Source organism: Thermobia domestica, chromosome 16 (assembly GCF_964235325.1).
Source record: "Thermobia domestica chromosome 16, izTheDome1.hap1.1, whole genome shotgun sequence".
In the NCBI taxonomy this organism is placed as follows: Eukaryota; Metazoa; Arthropoda; class Insecta; order Zygentoma; family Lepismatidae; genus Thermobia; species Thermobia domestica.
This window is the reverse complement of record NC_137469.1, coordinates 132641091-132661539: the sequence shown is the minus strand read 5'-3', so window position 1 is coordinate 132661539 and position 20449 is coordinate 132641091.

Below are 20449 nucleotides of genomic sequence, written 5' to 3'. Positions count from 1 at the left end.
TGCAAACGTCTGCACACGGTACTTCTTTGACCGGGAAGGAGAACCGTGCCTCCATTCCTTAGATTGTTCTTTAGTCTCGGGATCATAACAACAGATCCACGTTTCATCAGTTTCAGGTTAAAAAAAAAAAAAAAAACTTACAAAATACTTCAAAACGTTCTTCGTCAAAAAAAAAAAAAAAAAGTTTGGGGATCCACTTTGCTGAAACCTTTCTCATATCCAGATCATTATGAATAATGGTACGAACTCTTTCATGTGATATGTCCAAACATGTAGTAATCCTCTCGAATGATATTCGTAGATTTTCCATTATCATGTCCTGGATGGCTTGGACATTTTCGGGAACAGACACAGAAACAGGCCTGCCACTGGGTTTCGCAATTTCAACATCAAAATGCCAGTTCTGAAGTTTACCACCCAACGTTTGACAGTTGCATATGACGGCCTACGGTCCCCCCAAAGTTTGTTTCATTTCATCATAGATCTGCGTTGCATCTTTCCCTTGGAGGAAGAGAAAATTCATGATGGTCCTATACTCCTCTGGACTGAAGCTTGCTGGAGGTGCTGCCATGTTCACTTCTCAAATGAAAAAGAAAAGAATGTTACTGTCATAGAACATTGCATTTTGCAACATAGTTTATACAGATCTTCCCCTATATACCCTGTCAATTTCAGCTTCCTAGCTCAATGTTTTCTTGGTAAGGTTCAATCTTTATCAGCACCCCCTTGTACGTTGTACAGGAATCACGCAGCAGTACCAGATTGCCTCCTTGCTGGAACTACTGTCAGTATGGTCACACAGCTGAAGAATGTAAAGCTAAACATATCAACTACAAGTTGGCCAAGCTCACAAATTCCCATGTAATATGAAACTCTACAAGAACTTTTGTGCGACCTGTTGCACAAATGGGTATCGTATTGGAGGGAGCAACTTCCCCCTTTGACCTTTCGCAAACGATTATTCTCGTCGTCTCCAGATCCTAACCGATAAAGTCATAATTTGCAAACCAAAAACACGTTCTGGCCCACCTGCAACACAACTAGGACCCTTTTAAGAGCCTACCTCTTCAAGAAGGAACAACACAATTAATCACCACAGTTAGAATTCCCATGAAACAAAGGAGTTCAAAGTTGGGCACAAAGAAAGAAGACAATTACTGCTTGCGAACGTGACTAAACACAACACCAAAAGTATACCTTCTAAAGAAACGAGTTCTGCAACTACTGAATAAGATATTCACAGACTTCCAAAGTTTATCTGGAACGCAATGGATGACATAATTAAGAAAATAACTTGGGTCATGTCTATTTTGATCCTCGTTACTCCTCAAGCGAGCAGTAGACCTTAGAATAGAAGAGGTGGAGTGATCCGAGACAACTACTTGGCCAGTGAATAGAAAGAACTTTGAATACTAGCGAATTATTCCATAATTTAGGAGTAGCTAGTCAAATACAAATAACATTATTTGCACAACTTAAGGAGTTGTATGCTCTGACGCAGGAACCACCAGATTTAAATTGTTTGAACCATTTTGTCTCTTTGAGCAATCAAGCGTTGTTTTACTGTTCCAGCGAGCGAGGCCATGTAAACCCGTGCAAAATACTTCGATCCCATGCAAAGGAATTGCTAAAGTTGAACGAGAAACACGCTAAATCACAAAACATGTCTGTACAAGTTACTGAAAGACGTGTTTAATAATGATTTTATTTTATAATATTAAGTTTTATAAATATACTATTTGTTTAGTGAAGTTTCTAAAATCTGTTTTCTGACTGAAAATGTATTATATGAAACATAAATGGAAAATGTAATCAAATAAAACTGTTTCTCTACAAAAGACAATATTGAAAAGAAGTTTTTTTTTTTTTTTTTTTAATAGGATTGAGTATACTTTTATTTAACGTTTTGAATCATTATATACACATTAATAGATGCATACAGGTTTTTATAATTTCTTGTATTTTGTCTTATAGGATTTAGATTTCTGGGCTTTCGACATCTATGACCATGTTAGCCCGTCACGTTTTGAGGGATGACGTCTGTCTGCGAGCAGACTATCTGGGGAGAGGGAAGGAAGGAAGCGGCCTGGGACCTATAAGTTAGGGGCCACCCCGGCATTTGACAAGTACGAATGAGGAAGACCCAGGAAAACCTCGTTCAGGGTGGCTGGCCTGAAAAAGCGTTTTACACTTTTTCGACCGAGTGCCCTCACTGGAAATCGAACTATTTTGTCTTATAAACGAACGGATAGATAATACCGGTTGGAGCTCAGGGGTTCGGACTTCACATTAAGGTTCCTGTGAACTCCCCCCTGTCCGAGCACTTCGCCTTTTCGCCACCAGATGCTCACTTTTTATTTAGCAATAACTGCTGGCACCTCTACTGGGAAGAACTGAAAGATCGTACCGCTCAGTTTGAATGTGTTCAGGATATCCACACTTGAAGTGGGCGGGGAGAGGAATCCATCAGTTTTTTTTTTTTTTTTTTTCGTGCACCTGCAGTCAGTCAGAGTCTATTTATACAAGCCGTGTTGTTCAGCCGCAGGGCAAAACCTTAACCATTGATGAGTAACATAAATCTTTTCTTTTTGCAGGTAGGAATAGAGTTTTTGTATGAAAAACGAGAATTAGGTTGCAGAGAACGTCATTCGCATCGCGTTGACAAATTATGTTTCGTCCGTTTATCACATGAAACTCTTTTCTTTTTTTGATTATTACCAGAATATGAGATTTAAAAAAAACCTAACTGGTTCTTTGTATACAGAAAACAAACAAACAATACTAATATTTTCTTACATATCACTATTATATGATTTTTTTTTCTGAAGTGTATGATGCATGAAAAATGGACAAAATGAATTTTGACTTTTCTATTTGTCCCTATCCTTCTGAGTAGAGAGGATGATGTGGCGCAACTAAAGGGCCTGCAGGGCCCGCAACATTGAGAGGCCCAGAACAGAAAGAGGCCCATATCAGTTTCGAAGTTAAACTTTATAATGTTAAGATGTTAAAAATTATGTGATGTTCCAACTATATCTCATTTTTACCTATGAAGACGGTAACACCTGAGCGATTATTTAGTAAATTAAATGCCAACAACTTTTACTGACCAGCGAAAACATTATGACCACTCGCTACTGTTTGAACGAAATCATCGAGCTGAGATAAGAGCTACAAGGCATAACACAACCGTGCGCCAAACACGACAAGAATCTCACTCGATTAGTCAGTGTGATGCTTGTGCCTTGAATGGAGAAGGACGACGATATATCAGGGTGACTAAATGGCTGGGAGCTTCATTTCGGAAACAACGCGACTTGTCGAGTTTTCGCGATCTGCCGTGCTTATGTATTTCAAAAATGGGAAAAGAACAGTGAAACCAGCATCGAACCAAACAACCAAAAGTGGGACGACCACAACTCATTAAAAATGTCGGATGTCGTAGACTCTCGAATTTGGTATAGCAGAATAGACGAAAACTATAGCACAATATAATAATAATAATAATAATAATAATAATAATAATAATGTGCATTATTTTTTGCATATGAGCAAGTTGTGACTCACTAGATAGAACATAGAAAGTCAAACTGTTCTCTGTAAATTTTACGTGACTCATGAATGTGGAAAGAGGGGTTCCGTTTAACATTTTGCGGGGAGGCCCATTCGTCCTTACTTACGCTACTGAGAGAATGTAAGGTAAAATAATAACACCAATATATATATATATATATATATATATATATATATATATATATATATATATATATATATATATATATATATATATATATATATATATATATATATATATACAAGGTGTTTCAGATAAAACATCCAGTGCTTATAAATCCGAAACGGCTGAGAATAAAAAGATGAAACAAAAACTGAGATAGGAAAATGTCATAGGGCGCATCACATGGTGTTGTTGTGGTGACCCCCAGGGCCCTCCTTCAAGGGGACCCAGGGGCCAACTTCAAATTTTCAAATAAAAACATGTATTGAATCATACCTCATTCAATAGTACTTGAAAAACGAAACAACTTTTGTAGGAAACAATTTTCGATTTGGGCCACCGTTTTTAAATGGCCGCAAAAAGTGGGTCCTATATCAGATAAAACGTCCAGTGCTTATAAATCCGAAATGGCTGAGAATAAAAAGATGAAACAAAAACTGAGATAGGAAAATGTCATGGGGCGCATCACATGGTGTTGTGGTGACCCCAGGGCCCTCCTTCAAGGGGGCCTAGGGGCCAACTTCAAATTTTCAAATGGGAACATGTATTGAATCATACCTCATTCAATAGTCCTTGAAATACGAAACAACTTTTGTATGAAACAATTTTCGATTTGGGACACCGTTTTCAAAATGGCCGCAAAAAGTCCTGTATCAGTTTGAAGTTGGCACCTGAGCCCCCTTCAAGGAGTTTCCTGAGGGTCACCATAACAACACCACTTGATATGCTTTATCATCGTTTCTATCTCAGTTTTTGTTTCATCTCTCTATTCTCAGCCGTTTCTGATTTAGGCCTATAAGCACTGGACGTTTTATCTGATACAGGACCCACTTTTTACGGCCATTTTGAAAACGGTGGCCCAAATCGAAAATTGTTTCCTACAAAAGTTGTTTTGTTTTTCAAGGACTATTGAATGAGGTATGATTCAATACGTGTTCCCATTTGAAAATTTGGAGTTGGCCCCTGGGCCCCCTTGAAAGAGGGTCCTGGGGGCCTCCACTACAACACCATGTGATGTGCCCTATGACATTTTCCTATCTCAGTTTTTGTTTCATCTTTTTATTCTCAGCCATTTCGGATTTACAAGCACTGGACGTTTTATCTGAAACACCCTGTATATATATATATATATATATATATATATATATATATATATATATATATATATATATATATATATATATATATATAATCCTGGCGCAACAGTCCCTTGTGATCTGAGTCTGCAGCGGGCTTATGTTAGTAGTAAGCACAACCACACCCAACGTCGCCGGCTGTCTAGATTGAATTCCGCTATCTTTTAGTTTCCCAACTTTTCTCTCGATATTTGGTCAACACAGAAATGTTTGAGTGCCACACCGGGAATTAATCCCTGGACGATGCACACCGTATCACTTTCGCTAATCATTTAGTAAAATTCAGGTTAGGGTGGTACTGAATTATTTTTGGAATATGCCATTTCTCATGAGGTAAAGTTCAAAAGTATTGTGACATAATTAAAAAGCTCATTATCAACCACGTATTCTTGCCTCTAATATCTCTAAAAGTTTTCGAGTTATGTGTCAAAAATGGTTGAAACACTTGAAGTTAGTTTAGTAACTTGAAGAAGATAGTGGACTTATACATACATGATTAGAATTGATCCATTTTTATTTTTATTCTTTTTTCTCGTAAAGAAATACAAAATCATAATTTCAACCATTTTGGTACATTTTTCATAATTTGAAGCGCGAACAGCCGGTTTCTTTCCTTACGTTTTGAACTTGGGATTTATATTCTCCTTGTCACTTATCGTGAAAGTCATATAATAACATGGGTCCCAAAGCTAGGATATCTTATGCGACAGAGGTAATGACAATTTTTGTCATTTCATCTCTCAAGATCTGTTAAATTTGACATTTATTGAATGATATCGGTTTTATAATACGAATAAATTTTTCGCAATACGGTGCGTATAGTGGTCGTAAGAAATGACAAAAGCTACCACTGACCTTTATAGTTTGACTCATGCTTTATCGATCATGGTATTCCCCTTAAATTTTGTAAAGGACAGTATCATTTTCATTATCTTAACCTAATTTCCTAAAGCATCTCATTCGTACGCTAAAAGAAAGATTTCTATTTTTTATGTATAAGAATTCAGGGGATGCAAATTTATTCAAAATTCCTTTACAATTAAAGCCGCCTAAACAGATATTCCTTTGAGATTTCTGTATTTTGAAAACAATTCACGATTTCAGTTCTTTGTATTTACTTGTTTCCATGTTTTTCATATCAATGCTGTATGATCAGTTCCCAGAATTATTTTAGTTCCCCGGTAAATCCATTTATAACAAGCTCCAAATACTGCTACAATTTTAATGTGGTTTCAGGAGAATCTGCATATCTCATCCTTTTGTTACTCTCTATATATTCATCTACTACGTAAACAAACATCAGTGAAAGAAAGAGGCAGAGAGCTAACATGTGCTCCGTGAGGAACGTTGTCATACCTTGCACTGATATATCTAGAGAGTCTAGTGTTGCCACGAGACGAAACGAGACAAGACGAGACTTCTGGCTGTGTCGTCTCGTCTAGAAAAGATGTGCCCGTTTCGTCTCGTATCGAATGGTTCTGTCTCGTCTCGTGGCAACACCAGAAAACTGAGGCCCACAAAAGAGCTGTTAAACCAAGTGGTTAAAATTATAACTTTTAACCAAGTTTGGTTAACAGAGCACAACACACAACACGACTGCAATCTTCCAGCAACGACTACTTAGTTTTGACTGAACCCGTAATTACTTCGATAGGAACATTTGGCAATACCGTCAGTACAAACGAAAGGCAAGATTTCCCCATTTATTCTGATATCCTTTTTTCAGAACCCCTGGCGACACTTCAACAAATAAGGAGCCCTATGTAACTTTCCAATTTAAAAAATGGTTTATCTTCGAATAACATCATAAAAGGATAAAAAAGATAAATTTTATTGTCAAATCAGAATCTTTTCAAAACTCAGTATCGAGGAAGGCTGACACGTTTCTGTCTTGGTTCGGAACGAGAAAGACCATGAAACAATAGTTAGTTACTGATAAAATTGCCACTTCTACGCGTACTTGTACTTCTATTAAATGATTTTTATACGTAGATATCTCCACCAGTTCCCGGAAAAAAATCTTCTGAAACACTGATCTCAATGAACGCTTTACATTGTGTTTGAATCTGGAGCACTATCACAAAATAATTAAACTTGAATCGATTGAAAAATGGAAGTGAGAGCTGTTTGTAAGAATCATTTTTAAAAAGTGCTTTAGGTATTTCCTGTTCTTTGTAGGATTTGAAACATTGAATCATTTGGATCATTTGAAATAATAAAAGATGGTATACATTTCGAAGGCAAATAATTTATTCCGAATTAATAAATTTTTAAGCAAATTCAGAAACTGTGTTTGTATTTTTCGAGACACGAGACGAGACGTTTCACGAAACGTTTCGTATTGTATCGTGTCTCGCTTCAAAGAGTCCTGTCTCGTCTCGTTGCAACACTAAGAGAGTCTTACGCATTCTCTTTCCAAGAAAATGAGCTAGAAACTTGTAAAGCACATTCAGTCAATTGTTATCATAGAATATACTATGGGCATAGCCACTGATGTGTAGAAGGTGACACAGGCGGAATTTGTTTTTGACGAGTTGGAGCCGTGGGGCTCTATTATTTGGATTGGAAACATTGGTTCAAAAATATTTTACATTTAACATACATACATATACACATATCATACGTACACACACACACACACACACACACACGTACATGTGTGTTACATATACTTTAATTAATGCGTGGACCTAAGGACAAGGTCCGGTTCGCCCACACACAAACCGCCTCTGGGAGGTGGATTGGAAGCACACCCCTGAAACATAGAATTATGCTAATCGTAATCTTCTGAGATAGACTACCCCCCGAGGAATAAGTAAATAAATAAATAAATAAAAATAGTTTCTTAATGTTTATCTTCCGTATACGAGTAATTGAAAAATTTTAGTGTCTCAACAATGAGAGCCGTATACAGGTGATCCTACGTTCCTGGCGGAACTTCCCTAGTTGCGGACAAAATTTCACACTATAAACTCTTTCGGCTGTCTCCCCCATGGTAGTTTTTTTTCTACGAGGGTTGGGGCAAAAGTCATGGCAACCATTTTTTTTCTTGCAGATATGTGAGCGGATCACAAACTTCTATGTGTCGTGTGGAAGATCTGCAGGCATAGTGTGTATGCAGAACAACAGATGGCTCTGTGATAGCTGGTAGTAGCACAGCGAGACCTGTGAAATCAGTCAGTTGGTGAGTGTCGTGCGAGATGAAAGTAACCCGTGTTGAGCATCGCACTTACATCAAAATAGCCGTTCTCCGAGGGTGAAATGCGATGGAATGTCACAGTGAATTAGTGGAAGCGCTTGGTAATAATGCCCTACCATACCGGACAGTAGCACAGTGGGTAGGAAAGTTTCAGCAAGGACGTGTGTCAATCTGTGATGAGCAACGTTCGGGACGACCTGTCAGTGTGCGGACCGACATGGCACGTGTCGTCATCACCATCCATCTCCTGACATATCGTCCCGTGACTTTGATCTCATTCGAAAGATTAAGGAACCACTATGTGGTAGGCGGTTTACAACACGCGAGGACATTGCTAACGCTGTGCGCGAACAGGTGACCCGATTCACACATGATGTGCCAAATGCTAAGGCGGATGGTATTCAACGCCTCCCACATCGTTGGCAGCGCGTGGTGCAAGTAGCAGGAGACTACTTTGAGGGTCTCTATGCTCAGGTTTGTCATGTCAACTGTATGCGTACTGTGTTGTCATTCTTTTGCACCGTGAAGGCCATATAGCCCTGTATACTACCGTAATAAATTAGTGTGTTACGATATTTCAGTGGTATTCATTAACCACACATGTAGGTAACACCTTGTCCTTTCGTATGTATATGTCAGATTTTCCAACCGGACTGGTATCTTCAAGAAAAAAAATAGTTGCCATGACTTTTGCCCCAACCCTCGTATTATCTACTCCCTTGGAGTAACTGTTGCTCTGTATTTTCACGGGCTTGCAACCGTCAGAATGAATATCTTGGCTGCCTTCCCAGCTACCCATTCAGCATGCAATAGATACATGCAATAACAATCAAATCCCACACAAACTACTCTACCCATCAAATATTTTAACATGGAAAGTTCTTTTTCGTTTGTTTAAAATGGAATAGACCTAAATACTTTTTTTTTAATGTTCTTCTGGAGATTCGATAGCGAGACCACTCACATCAAAGAATGAAAGAATTAGTGCTCTGACAATCTGGTAGAAATACAACATGCCATATGTACATTACTGTGATTACATTGCTATTTATTCAATTATAATTTTGCTTAGAGTTTTCTTACTCTCCAGGGTACTCTTCAAGGGTATACAATTACTCTTCACTTATGTCGCGAAAAAATATTCAGCTTGCAAATTTATTTCGAGAACTTCTCATTCCTTAATACATGTTTATTCTCTCAATTTGTACGTACAACCGACAAACTTACACATAATCTCAATAGAGTTCAAATGTGAGGTGTCTGCTGTGAAACACAGGTTAGTTATATGGGAGGGGCTTTTAGAGTGCAGTTCTAGGAACACTGTGGGCTTTTAGAGTGTAATTCTAGGAACGCTGTAGGGGGCCATCCCGCTCCACCTGAGACAAAAAAAAATAAATAAAAATAAAAAAAAAGAATGAAAAGAAATCTGGCGGCACACAACTAATTCACACTGGTTACAAAGCAGGAACAACAAAGTTCTGAATGAAATATGTTTATTTTTATTTTTTATTTATTTATTTTTTGCACTATTCCATTTTCCGAACAATAACATTTACCGATGACTTGTTAGCCCCTCCACCACAGCCACCATGAAAACAAATTTAATCGGAATTTGGCCAGCTCGTTTGATCACGAATAATTATCGTTTGATCCCAGCGCATAATGACGTATTACACATAATTTGGTTAGGGCTTGTTAGCCCTTGATAATCGACATGTACCATTCCATAGACATTTCAATCGTAAATAGGTAAGCAAAGTTTCGTTAGTTTCTGGTACAAAGTATGACAGATAAAGTTGATTGTTTATTTAACAATGGTGTCCCCTAACAATGAAACTAACAACAACAACTGAAATCGACAAGTACCATTTCATAGATATCTCAGTGGTAATCCGATGGGTGTGCCAAGTTTGGTCAGTTTTTGGTACAAAATATAGCAAAGTTGATTCTTTGTTTAACGATGGTGGCCTTCAACAATGAAACTAACAACAATATGTGGAATCAACACGTACTATTTCCTAGATATTTCAATCTTAAATGGGTGTGCAAAGTTTGGTTAGTTTGTGGTAGAAAGTATGTAAGATAAAGTTGATTGTTTATTTAACAAAGAAGAAATCCAATGATTGTTTATTTAACAATGGTGATCTTCAACAATGAAACAAAAACAATATGTGAAATCGACACATACCATTCCATAGGTATTTCAATCTTAAATGGGTATGCAAAGTTTGGCCAGTTTCTGGTAAAAAGTATGGCTGATAAAGATGATTGTTTATTTAATAATGGTTTCCTCTAACAGGAAAACTAACAACAATATGTGAAATCGACACGTACCATTCCCTAGATATTTAAAACTTAAATTTGTGTGCAAAATTTGGTCAGTTTCTGGTAGAACGTATGGCAGACAAAGTTGATTGTTTATTTAACAATAGCAGCCTATAACAATGAAACTAACAATATGTGAAATCGGCAGGTACCATTCCCTAGATATCTCAGTTGTAATCCGATGGGTGTGCCAAGTTTGGTCAGTTGGTGGTAGAAAGTGTGGAAAATAAAGTTGATTGTATATTTAACGATGGTGGCCTTCAACAATGAAACTACCAACAATATGTGGAATCCACACGTACCATTCCCTAGATATCTCAATCTTAAATGGGTGTGCAAAGTTTCTTCACTTTCTGGTAGAAAGTACGGCAGATAAAGTTGATTGTTTACTTAACAACGGTGGCCTCTAACAATAAAACTAACAACAATATGTGAAATCGGCACGAACCATTCCATTGATATCTCAATCGTAAATGAGTGTGCCAAGTTTGGTTAGTTTGTGGCAGAAAATATGACAGATAAAGTTGACTATATATTTAATAACGGAGAAATCCAACCATTGTTTATTTAACAATGGTGGCCTTCAATAATGAAACTAACAACAATAAGTGAAATCGACACATAGCATTCCCTAGATATTTCAACTTTAAATGGGTGTGCAAAGTTTGGTCAGTTTGTGGTAGAACGTATGTCCGTTAAAGTTGATTGTTTATTTAACAATGGTGGCCTCTAGCAATGAAACTATCAACAATATATGAAATCGACCAATATCGTTCCATAGATATTTTAATCTTAAATGAGTCTGCAAATTTTGGTTAGGTTGTTGTAGAAAGTGTGGCAGAAAAACTTGATTGTTTCTTTAACAACGGTGGCCTTCAACAATGAAGCAACAATATGTGAAATCGACACATACCATTCCCTAGATATTTCAATCTTAAATGGGTGTGCAAAGTTTGGTCAGTTTCTGTTAGAAAGTGTGGCACATAAAATTGATTTTTTATTTAACAATGGTGGCCTCTAACAATGAAACTAACAAAAATAAGTGAAATCGACACGTACCGTTAAATAGATATCTCAATCGTAAATGATTGTGCCAAATTTGATTAGTTTGTGGTAGAAAGAGTGTAAGATAAAGTTGATTGTTTATGTAACAATTTAGAAATCCAACGATTGTTTATTTAACAATGGTGGTCTTCAACAATGAAAGAACAACAATATGTGAAATCGACACATACCATTCCATAGATATCTCAATCGTTCATGAGTGTGCCAAGCTTGGTTAGTTTGTGATAGAAAGTATGGCAGATAAAGTTGATTGTTTATTTAACAATGGAGAAATCCAACGATTGTTTATTTAACAATGGTGGCCTCGAACAATGAAACTAACAACAATATGTGAAATCGACTGGTACCATTCATTAGATATCTCTGTGCTAATCCGATAGGTGTGCCAAGTTTGGTCAGTTTGTGGTAGAAAGTGTGGAAAATAAAGTTGATTGTTTATTTAACAATGGTGGCCTCTAACAATGAAACTAACAACAATATGTGGAATCCACACGTACCATTCCCTAGATATTTCAAACTTAAATGGGTGTGCAAAGTTTGGTCAGTTTCTGGTAGAAAGTACGGCAGATAAAGTTGATTGTTTACTTAACAATGGTGGCCTCTAACAATGAAACTAATAACAATATGTGAAATCGACACGTACCATTCCCTAGATTTTGTAACGTCCATTAACCAGATTATATCCGGTTTTGCTTAATTTTTGAATTGTTTATTTTATTTTTGATTGTTTTAATTTTATTAGTTGTATATGTTAACATTGGTTACGGTGGCGCCATCTATCGTTTTAGACACAAACTGTTTGGACGTTATGAATAACCTTAAGCGGTAGTGTTACGTCACATATATCCTCGTTACTAACAAGGGTAATAAAACTCAAACTGAAAAATCTACAAATATTTTTTAAAGTATCGAAAAGAGGAGAGGAAAGATAAAAACTAAGAACAGTGTTTTGGTTAAGAGTAATACTCTTGTAAGTTATATATAACATAAAGTATAGAATTTTGATTATTTCTGAAGGGAAGTCGTTAACAATACAAGTGCAGAGGTATTTAAAACTATTAGGGAGTGCTACGTACACTTAAGAATTAACTTCATCATTTCTCACAGAATAGAGCTTGAGCTCGGCAAGGGCACCAATCCTGGGGGGCTGAGGGGGCCCGAGCCCCCCAAAGCTCATGTGGGCTCCCCTATTGTATTTATGAATATACAATATTTGGCATAATTTGAGTGCAATTTGTCTTAAAATCTTCATATATATACCTTCTGCATCTGAATGACCCCCCCCCTTAAATTTACAGATAAATCGGCGCCCTTGGAGCTCGGGAAAGACAAAGGCTTCCCTTTATATACGGAATACAACCTTGCTAACATGTACAAAATTTAGCTGGTCTCTTTCGTGGCTATATGGTTAGCATTTGACTAAAACTAGGCGATCATAAAAACCGAAATCGGTGACAGTACTGAGAGCAAATTAGTAAAGTCGCCAACTTGGATAAAGACCCGGCGAAATGGAAGAACGTGAACAACGAATTCGTGCAACTGTGTTTATCGAAAGGTTTAGACTATTTTAAGAACAATTTGGATTATCTAAGAAAATCTGAACACGTCTACAAATCACAAAACAGGTACGCATCCAGAAACTTGTTCTTTAGAAAGCTGCTAAATGGAGAGAACAAAGAAGGACAGTGGCTGTTGTATTCCGAATCTACAGGAAGTGTATTTTGTATTTTCTGTAAATTAATCAGAGAGGATGGACTTACAACATGCGTACTTCATTTTCAACCTGTGGATTTTCTGACTGGAAGAAGAGGAAAAAAAAACAACCGAAAACAGCGCTTGCCATCGCAATAATTCAGTAACGTGGCTTCTGCTATCGAAGAACGAGGGACTATCGAGGATGAACTGCAGCACATGATTTAAAACAGAGGAAAATTATTAAGAGGAAGTGCTTCAGCGCGTGTTAGAAGTTGTTAAACATTTGGCAATAAGAGGACTTGCTTTTCTTGGCGATAACGAATTTTTTTTGGATCCATGTATAATGGTAACTATTTAGATTCCCTTGAACTAAATCCTCATTTGATTCATTTTTGAAACAACACATCCAAGAGCATGGTTATAAAGATCGTGGCCATCCCTCAAGACCATTTGTGAAGAGTTCATCGGCCTTATGGGAAACAAGGTATTGAGTAAAATAGTTGGTGAAATTCAAACAGCAAAATACTAGGGACAAATTGTAGATTTAACGGTAGATATGGCTAGCTAGCTATTGTAGTAAGGTATTGTTTCGAGGAAAAGAGTTCACGAAAGACTTTTGTTCCCATACACAGTCATGCAAGAGACAACCTTGGGAAGGTTATCCTAGATCTCTTTGGAAAATACAATATTGGGATAGAAGGTTGTCGTTCGCAATCCTATGAGAATGCCAGTAACATGAGTGGGAAATATTCAGGTTTAAGTGCAAAAATAAAAGATATGAATTCATTAGCATTTTATGTGCTAAATTTATTAGCACACACTCGTTAAAACATCATGCCACAAAACAGTGCAGAGGAATTCTTAGAAGGGGAGTTAAGATGGCGGTCATTCTGTTCAGTATATTGGGAGCTTTGCTCTCCTTTTTAAAATTCAATTTAAACATTTTTCATTTTTGAACATTTCTTGTTTGTTACAATCATAACCTCTATCGAACATTTCTAGCACCTATGGTACATCTGGATTTCATTTTGTTACGAAAGACCCAAGCTTCGGTTGTGCGAATGACCACTTGTAGTACCTTTGCTACATACAACGCAACGCATCAGTCATTCTTCAACAAAGTGTGCAGTTGGAAAGTAATGACGACTTTGTAAGGATGGCATCGGAAGCAGGTCTTCGGTTCGGGAAGAAGAAGAAGAAAAAAAAAGATAAGTTGATTATATTTGCAAAAGTTACTTTATTATTACGAAGTAAAGAAAATATAAAACGGAGAATGTGTAGAAATTGATTGTTGGTATAATTTCACAGAAATAGACTTTGCACGTTGTGACTTTTTTGTATGTTTGTTTGTTTGTAGCTCAGCTGCTACATTGGGTTCTAGCGACGACTTTACATAGTAAAGCAGTGTTGATAGGCGTGTTTCATTCATTACACTAAACTGCTATATTTTTGCGCAGAATTCGTATAAATATATTCATTTGTCTAGCTATTGTGAGACTAAAGTTTTAGCCTTCATTTACTATAATTTGAAAGCAAATCGAAAGAGTTATTAATAGTTTTTCCTGATATTAATAGAGGGTGTATTATTATTATTGTTATTATTATTATTTTTGGAACTTTGAAAACTCATATTGATTTATTCATTCATCTTACACAGTGGCCTATTTAAGGTGGTTTCCGGGCTTAAGCCTCTCGAAATCTTACTTACTATAGTAAAGTAAATGAAATATCTTGCAGAATTTTCACATTTCCAGGCTAAGCCCTCTCCGAAAGAAAATCGTAAATGCGCCACTGATCACACAGATATGGTTTTGGTGTCATTTTGTAGCAATATCAAGTTTCGACCCACTTAGTACATTAGTTCATAAACAAGCCATCACAAGCGCTAGCGGCAATCGCAGAGAAATTAAGGGGCATCATTTTTCTTTGTTCAAAGTTGTGCCGGATACTGACATACCAGATCTTTTGGATATTGTTGATAGAAACATATCTGATATTTAACAACCTGAAATCAGTAATGCTGATGAAGATTACATCTCGAACCAAAATGAGAATGAAAGCAATTCAGAGATTGAAGAAGACAACCAAAGGCGACCAAAAGATAAAGTATTACAACATGATTAGGGTTGATCTCTTGAACAGGGTTGTTTCAAAATATATTATACTAGCAAGAATTAACAAGTGGACAGTTAGAATTACCCACCACTATTTTGATTTCTCACTTGCTGCGGTGTGGCTTGAGTATCGCAGTTGCCAAATCTAACAGATTGTCGAAGAAAGATTCCCTTGATTACTTTGAGTTCAGAATGGTATTGCTGAAAAATTGATACATCCAATGAGAAGAGCCCTACAAGCTGAAGAATCTGATTCAAATTCTGAAACAGATGCAGGCTGAAAGGGATGCACAGTTCACATACGTGCAATGTACAACTTGTAAGGTAACCTTATGCCTCAATGCCAACCTTGGTAAAAATAGACCTGAAAATGTAGGGAGACGGATGACGTCACGCCATCCTCTATGCCTATCTTTTCCCATTATATTTTTTTTTTTTTTTTTTTTTTGAAAGTGGGAGAACTGCGTCCTCCGCGTTCCCCTTCACTTTTACTCCTGATGTCAACAGAAATTGTTTCAGGAGCTTTCATATCTAAAAATGCCTTCTTCTAAAGTTTGATCAACGTGCTGTCATCAACATATGATGTATACATACGTAACAGTTTAATAAATAAATGTTTATTGTGTGCTAGCTATCACTGCAAATGCATGTATTTAAATATTACAATATAAAAGGGTGTAAAACGCTTACGATATTATTATTTAGTAGAGTGTGTAAACACTTGAAAATATCATCATTACGACCCACTGTAGCACCTATAGTATAATGACGTCAGAAGGCCGTAATACAAATATTTTGAAAAAATAAATAATATTTGTGTATTCAACCTCAAAGTAAAACGTTACAAAAGGATTCACTGAAATTCGAGTTGTAAATGATTTTTGGGTCGATAGAGGTTAAATGTATTACATGATATTTTTTATATGATTGATGCCGCTTTTCTCCCTCTACTACATATTAAATAGTTAAAAACAAGTTCAATCTTAACCGGCTAATCGTTCATATTGGATGGGCCATTTTGTGCTACAAATATTAATTTATTAACTTGTGCTACAAATATTAACTTAGCTTGATTAATCTTCGACTTTTAAACCTTATTCCTAGCAAGAGGACGAAATCGAAACCGAATTCTTAGAATCAGTTGATTTTTTTTTTCATATTTTGCAACAAGTGTATGACTTTTTTTTTTTTTTTTTTTTTTTTGTGTGTGTACTTGTGAAGAATAATGGGCAACTTAAGAGTCGTGCCGTGAGGAAGCAATATTACCTGTTCGACAGAATTTCAATGCCGTTCATGTGTCATTTGAAGAAATTGTCAAGAACAAAGAAGAAAAGGCAGAGACAAGAAGAAATGAGGCAGAATCGCTAGGGAAAAGCGTATAAAAATAAAACAAAAAAACTGGAGTTAGCTATATTGGTAGTTTTCTGAGATGACATGTTGTCTTGAATGGACAAAACTCGCAAATAATTTGCAAAAGCATCGACTGGACTTAATTAGCAGGTGTCAAGCGTTGCAATCATTGATTCAGTTTTTTAGCCGTGTTAGAGAAAATTTTGATGAATATGAAAACTAAGCTAGAAGCTTAAGTGAGCATGAGTATTAAGAATTTAGCGATGAAAGGAAACGCAAAATAAGATTTTCTGATGGAGATAAATCGGAAGAATTGAGTGGAAGTGATAAATTTCGTGTGTCACTTATTAGTTGTTGATAAACTACAAGCAGAACTTAAAAAAAAAAAAAAAAAAAAAAAAAAAAAAAAAAAAAGCGGAAGAAAAGTATTGCGAATTAATTGATCTTTTCCGACCTTTAATAAGAAATATAGTGAAGAAGCGAAAGAACTCTTAAGGGAAACGTCAAAGCTTCGTGAAAAATACCGAGGTAATCTCGATGAAGAAAGTTTTCGTTCTGATATTCTTCATTTTAGTGAATATTTAAAGTGTTTTCTCAAAGAAAAGTCTGCTATGATTTCACCAGTCGAATTATATGAATTAATGTTTAAATGATCTTGGTGATGTTTTTCCAAATGTAATGATTGCTTGCCAGATTTTCCTCTCAATACAAATCGCGAGTTGTGAAGCTGAGAGAGGGTTCTCTAAACTAGCCCTTATCAAGAACAAAGTACGTGCTACAATGAAACAAGAACACATTTCCGCTCTCGCCTCGTTATCAATTGAAGATGAGGTGACCAGTTTTCTTGACTTCCGGGATGTGATATAGAACTTCGGTAGGACGAAAGCTAGAAAAAGAAATTTTTGAAGTACTCATTTTTTTATTTATTACATTTATATAATAGGGTATACTTGTCTTTTTATGTATGCATTTGGAAAGTTCCATTAGTTATATCATCTAATGCATCGCATGGTTGATGTAGAACTACGTATATTCCCTTAACTTTTCTAGTGTACTTTCACAAAAATGTATTAGGAAAAGTCAGCAGGGGCCACATATTTTTTTTCTATCCCCAGGCCACCAAATGGGTTAATCCAGCCCTGCTCTAACACAACTAACTAAATCGCCAAAAGCGAACAATCACAAATTTTAAAAGAGAAAATAAAGAAAACGACTCATTGAAAAACAAAGTTTAGACGTGAAAATTCACGTGCAATGTTGTCTACCCGAGGATCCAAAATATCAGTAGCAAGCGCTCTGAAGTTTCAGTAGATATCTTACAAATTAATAAAACATAGTTAAGCAACCCACATATAGGCATATTTATGTAATTTCTGCGCTGTTTAATTAAAGAAATTTTCACGGTATTATTTAATTAAGTTATCCAAGGACGAGTTCTTGATTCTTTATTGACATCGGATGTGACAAGCATTGTCTCTCGGAGTTTTGGCAGAGGCAGTCCACGGAGTACCACTATCCAAAATGACAGTTTATTTCATCTTGCAGCCAAGCACAGTAGACACAGCACTACCTCAGAGTTCAGTAGATATATTACAGCTGCTACAGAGACAACCATGTCAAGGTTTCCAATGTACAGTTGGCTGAGAGACATTTGCATGCCACACGACCAGTGAGATGTGTTCCATTGATTCCACTGCAAAGAGGAGCACGATTGAATTGGTGCAAAGAACTTCACGTATGAGCTGAGGAGTAGTGGAGTCATATCCTGTTTAAGATGAATCCCGGTTTAGTCTCACCAGTGTTATTCACGTACATTCATCTGGAGAAAGCCTAGAGCATGGTTCCGTCCACTATGTTACTGAACTGAACCATTACAGGGCTAAAAGAACCATGGTATGAGTGGGATCATCGCATGCCCATGTCTTCCGGAGGAGTACTATCAAAGGTGTACGGTATCGGGACGGTATGTTAATCTATTTCGGGTTCTGATTTCATTCTAAAGAATGATAACGCGCGTGCTGGCATAGTGGAGGAGTAGCTTGAGATTCAAGACATTACACGATTCGATTGGTCTAGTCGTTCACCAGACTTGCACCCATTGACATGCTTAGTAGGCAAATTGCACGCTGTCATATGGCTCCAAGATCCATTCCCTTGATCAGGACAGCAGTGACTCTAGAATGGGAAACCATACTCCAATCACTTATTGATAACTTTATTCTCAGCATCCAATCATGTTGTACTCCATGTCTTGCAATGCGACATCACACAACACGCTATTGATGTCCTTGTACATATTATGTATATATAAGGTGTTTCAAAACAACACCGACGTTTGGAAGATGACTCCTGACACCAAGATAAGACAAAAAGTATAGACCAACCTAAATGCACAAATGCCTCCTTTCGAAGTTATAGGCTGCCAAAAACATAAAAAAGGTCCATAGCTTTAAAACTATGGGACCTACCGTAGTCGGTTTAACACCTCAGTTGCGCTATCGAAAAATACATGTTTCAGAATGCTGCGGTACTCACGCAACAACTTTTATAGAGACAGTTTGGGATGGGCATATAATTTGAAGTACTCAGCAACTACCTTTATAAAAATTGTTGCGGAAGTATCGTCGGATTGTGAAACTTGGATATTGGGATAGGGTACATACTATAAATGGTTCCTAAGCGAAGACCAGTGTTAGGAAATACCTAGGTACAAAACGCGTACCTAGGTACATTTAGTACTTAGTACCTAGTACCTGTACCTGAACCATAACTTAAAGAAATAAAATTTATTATTTCTTTGTAAGGTCTATCTTGAATGGCTTGGCGAGTCCCTTCGCGTTAGTGATTGACGTAAGTTCTTCCTCGAGCAAGTTGCACTACCCCGAAGTTCAAACTAAAATGGATCGAATCTGATCCCGAGAAGCTCAACATGTGCAAGCAGTTATTGTTTAGCGAAGCTGCAAAGTTGTCGGAACTTAAAACCAGTGATTTAGAAGCAATGTCAGAGCCTTCCGACTGCGATTCTGATTACTTTTTTGATTTTCTGAATCAAAAGTCTTTCTCAGACTCCCTTTCAACGGCAGGTAATACAGCCAAAATGCAAGTACTGTCCTATTTGGAGGACAAAAGCAAAGATCTGTCAGCATTGCATTCGTTCCTAATTGTGAAACAGATTTTTTTGAAATATAATACAATATAACACAATTTTGCCCTCATCTGCCCCAGTCGAGCGGCTTTTCAGCACCGGAGGATAAATTTTGACTTCGAAGAGAAACCATCTAACTGGCGATATGTTTGAAACTTTATTACTTTTATAATCAAGTTACACTAAGGAGAATAAATGAAAAATTTGAAATTTTGCTACTGGTGAAACTCGAACTGCTTCATTTAGCCTCCCAGTGTCTTAGTAAAAGCTGCAGTGGGAGACAAGTGGGATAAGTGTTTGTGCTTTTGAACCATGAAAAAGACTGCTTACTTTTTATTAATGTAAATTGCGTTTATTGTAGTCATTTTCAGATAATATAAAATAGATCGCTTCTTAAACAGTAGCCTAGTACAAATTATTTGTGTTTACTGTTCGCTGTCAATGTTGAACTTAAGGTTTCAAGCGTACGGGAAATCCTGGAATAGAATTTCTGTTAAGGAAATACATTGAACTTTCGAGAAAATTGTGTAGTCTGTGATCATATGTACTTTCCTTCGAGATTCTTCGTCATTTCTGGGCTAGTTGGTAAGTACTCTGCAAAAATTGTATTCACTAAATGCTAGTATTTCCGTTACATGTATTAACCGATAATTGTTGTTGTGAAAATAATATTTAGCAACTTCA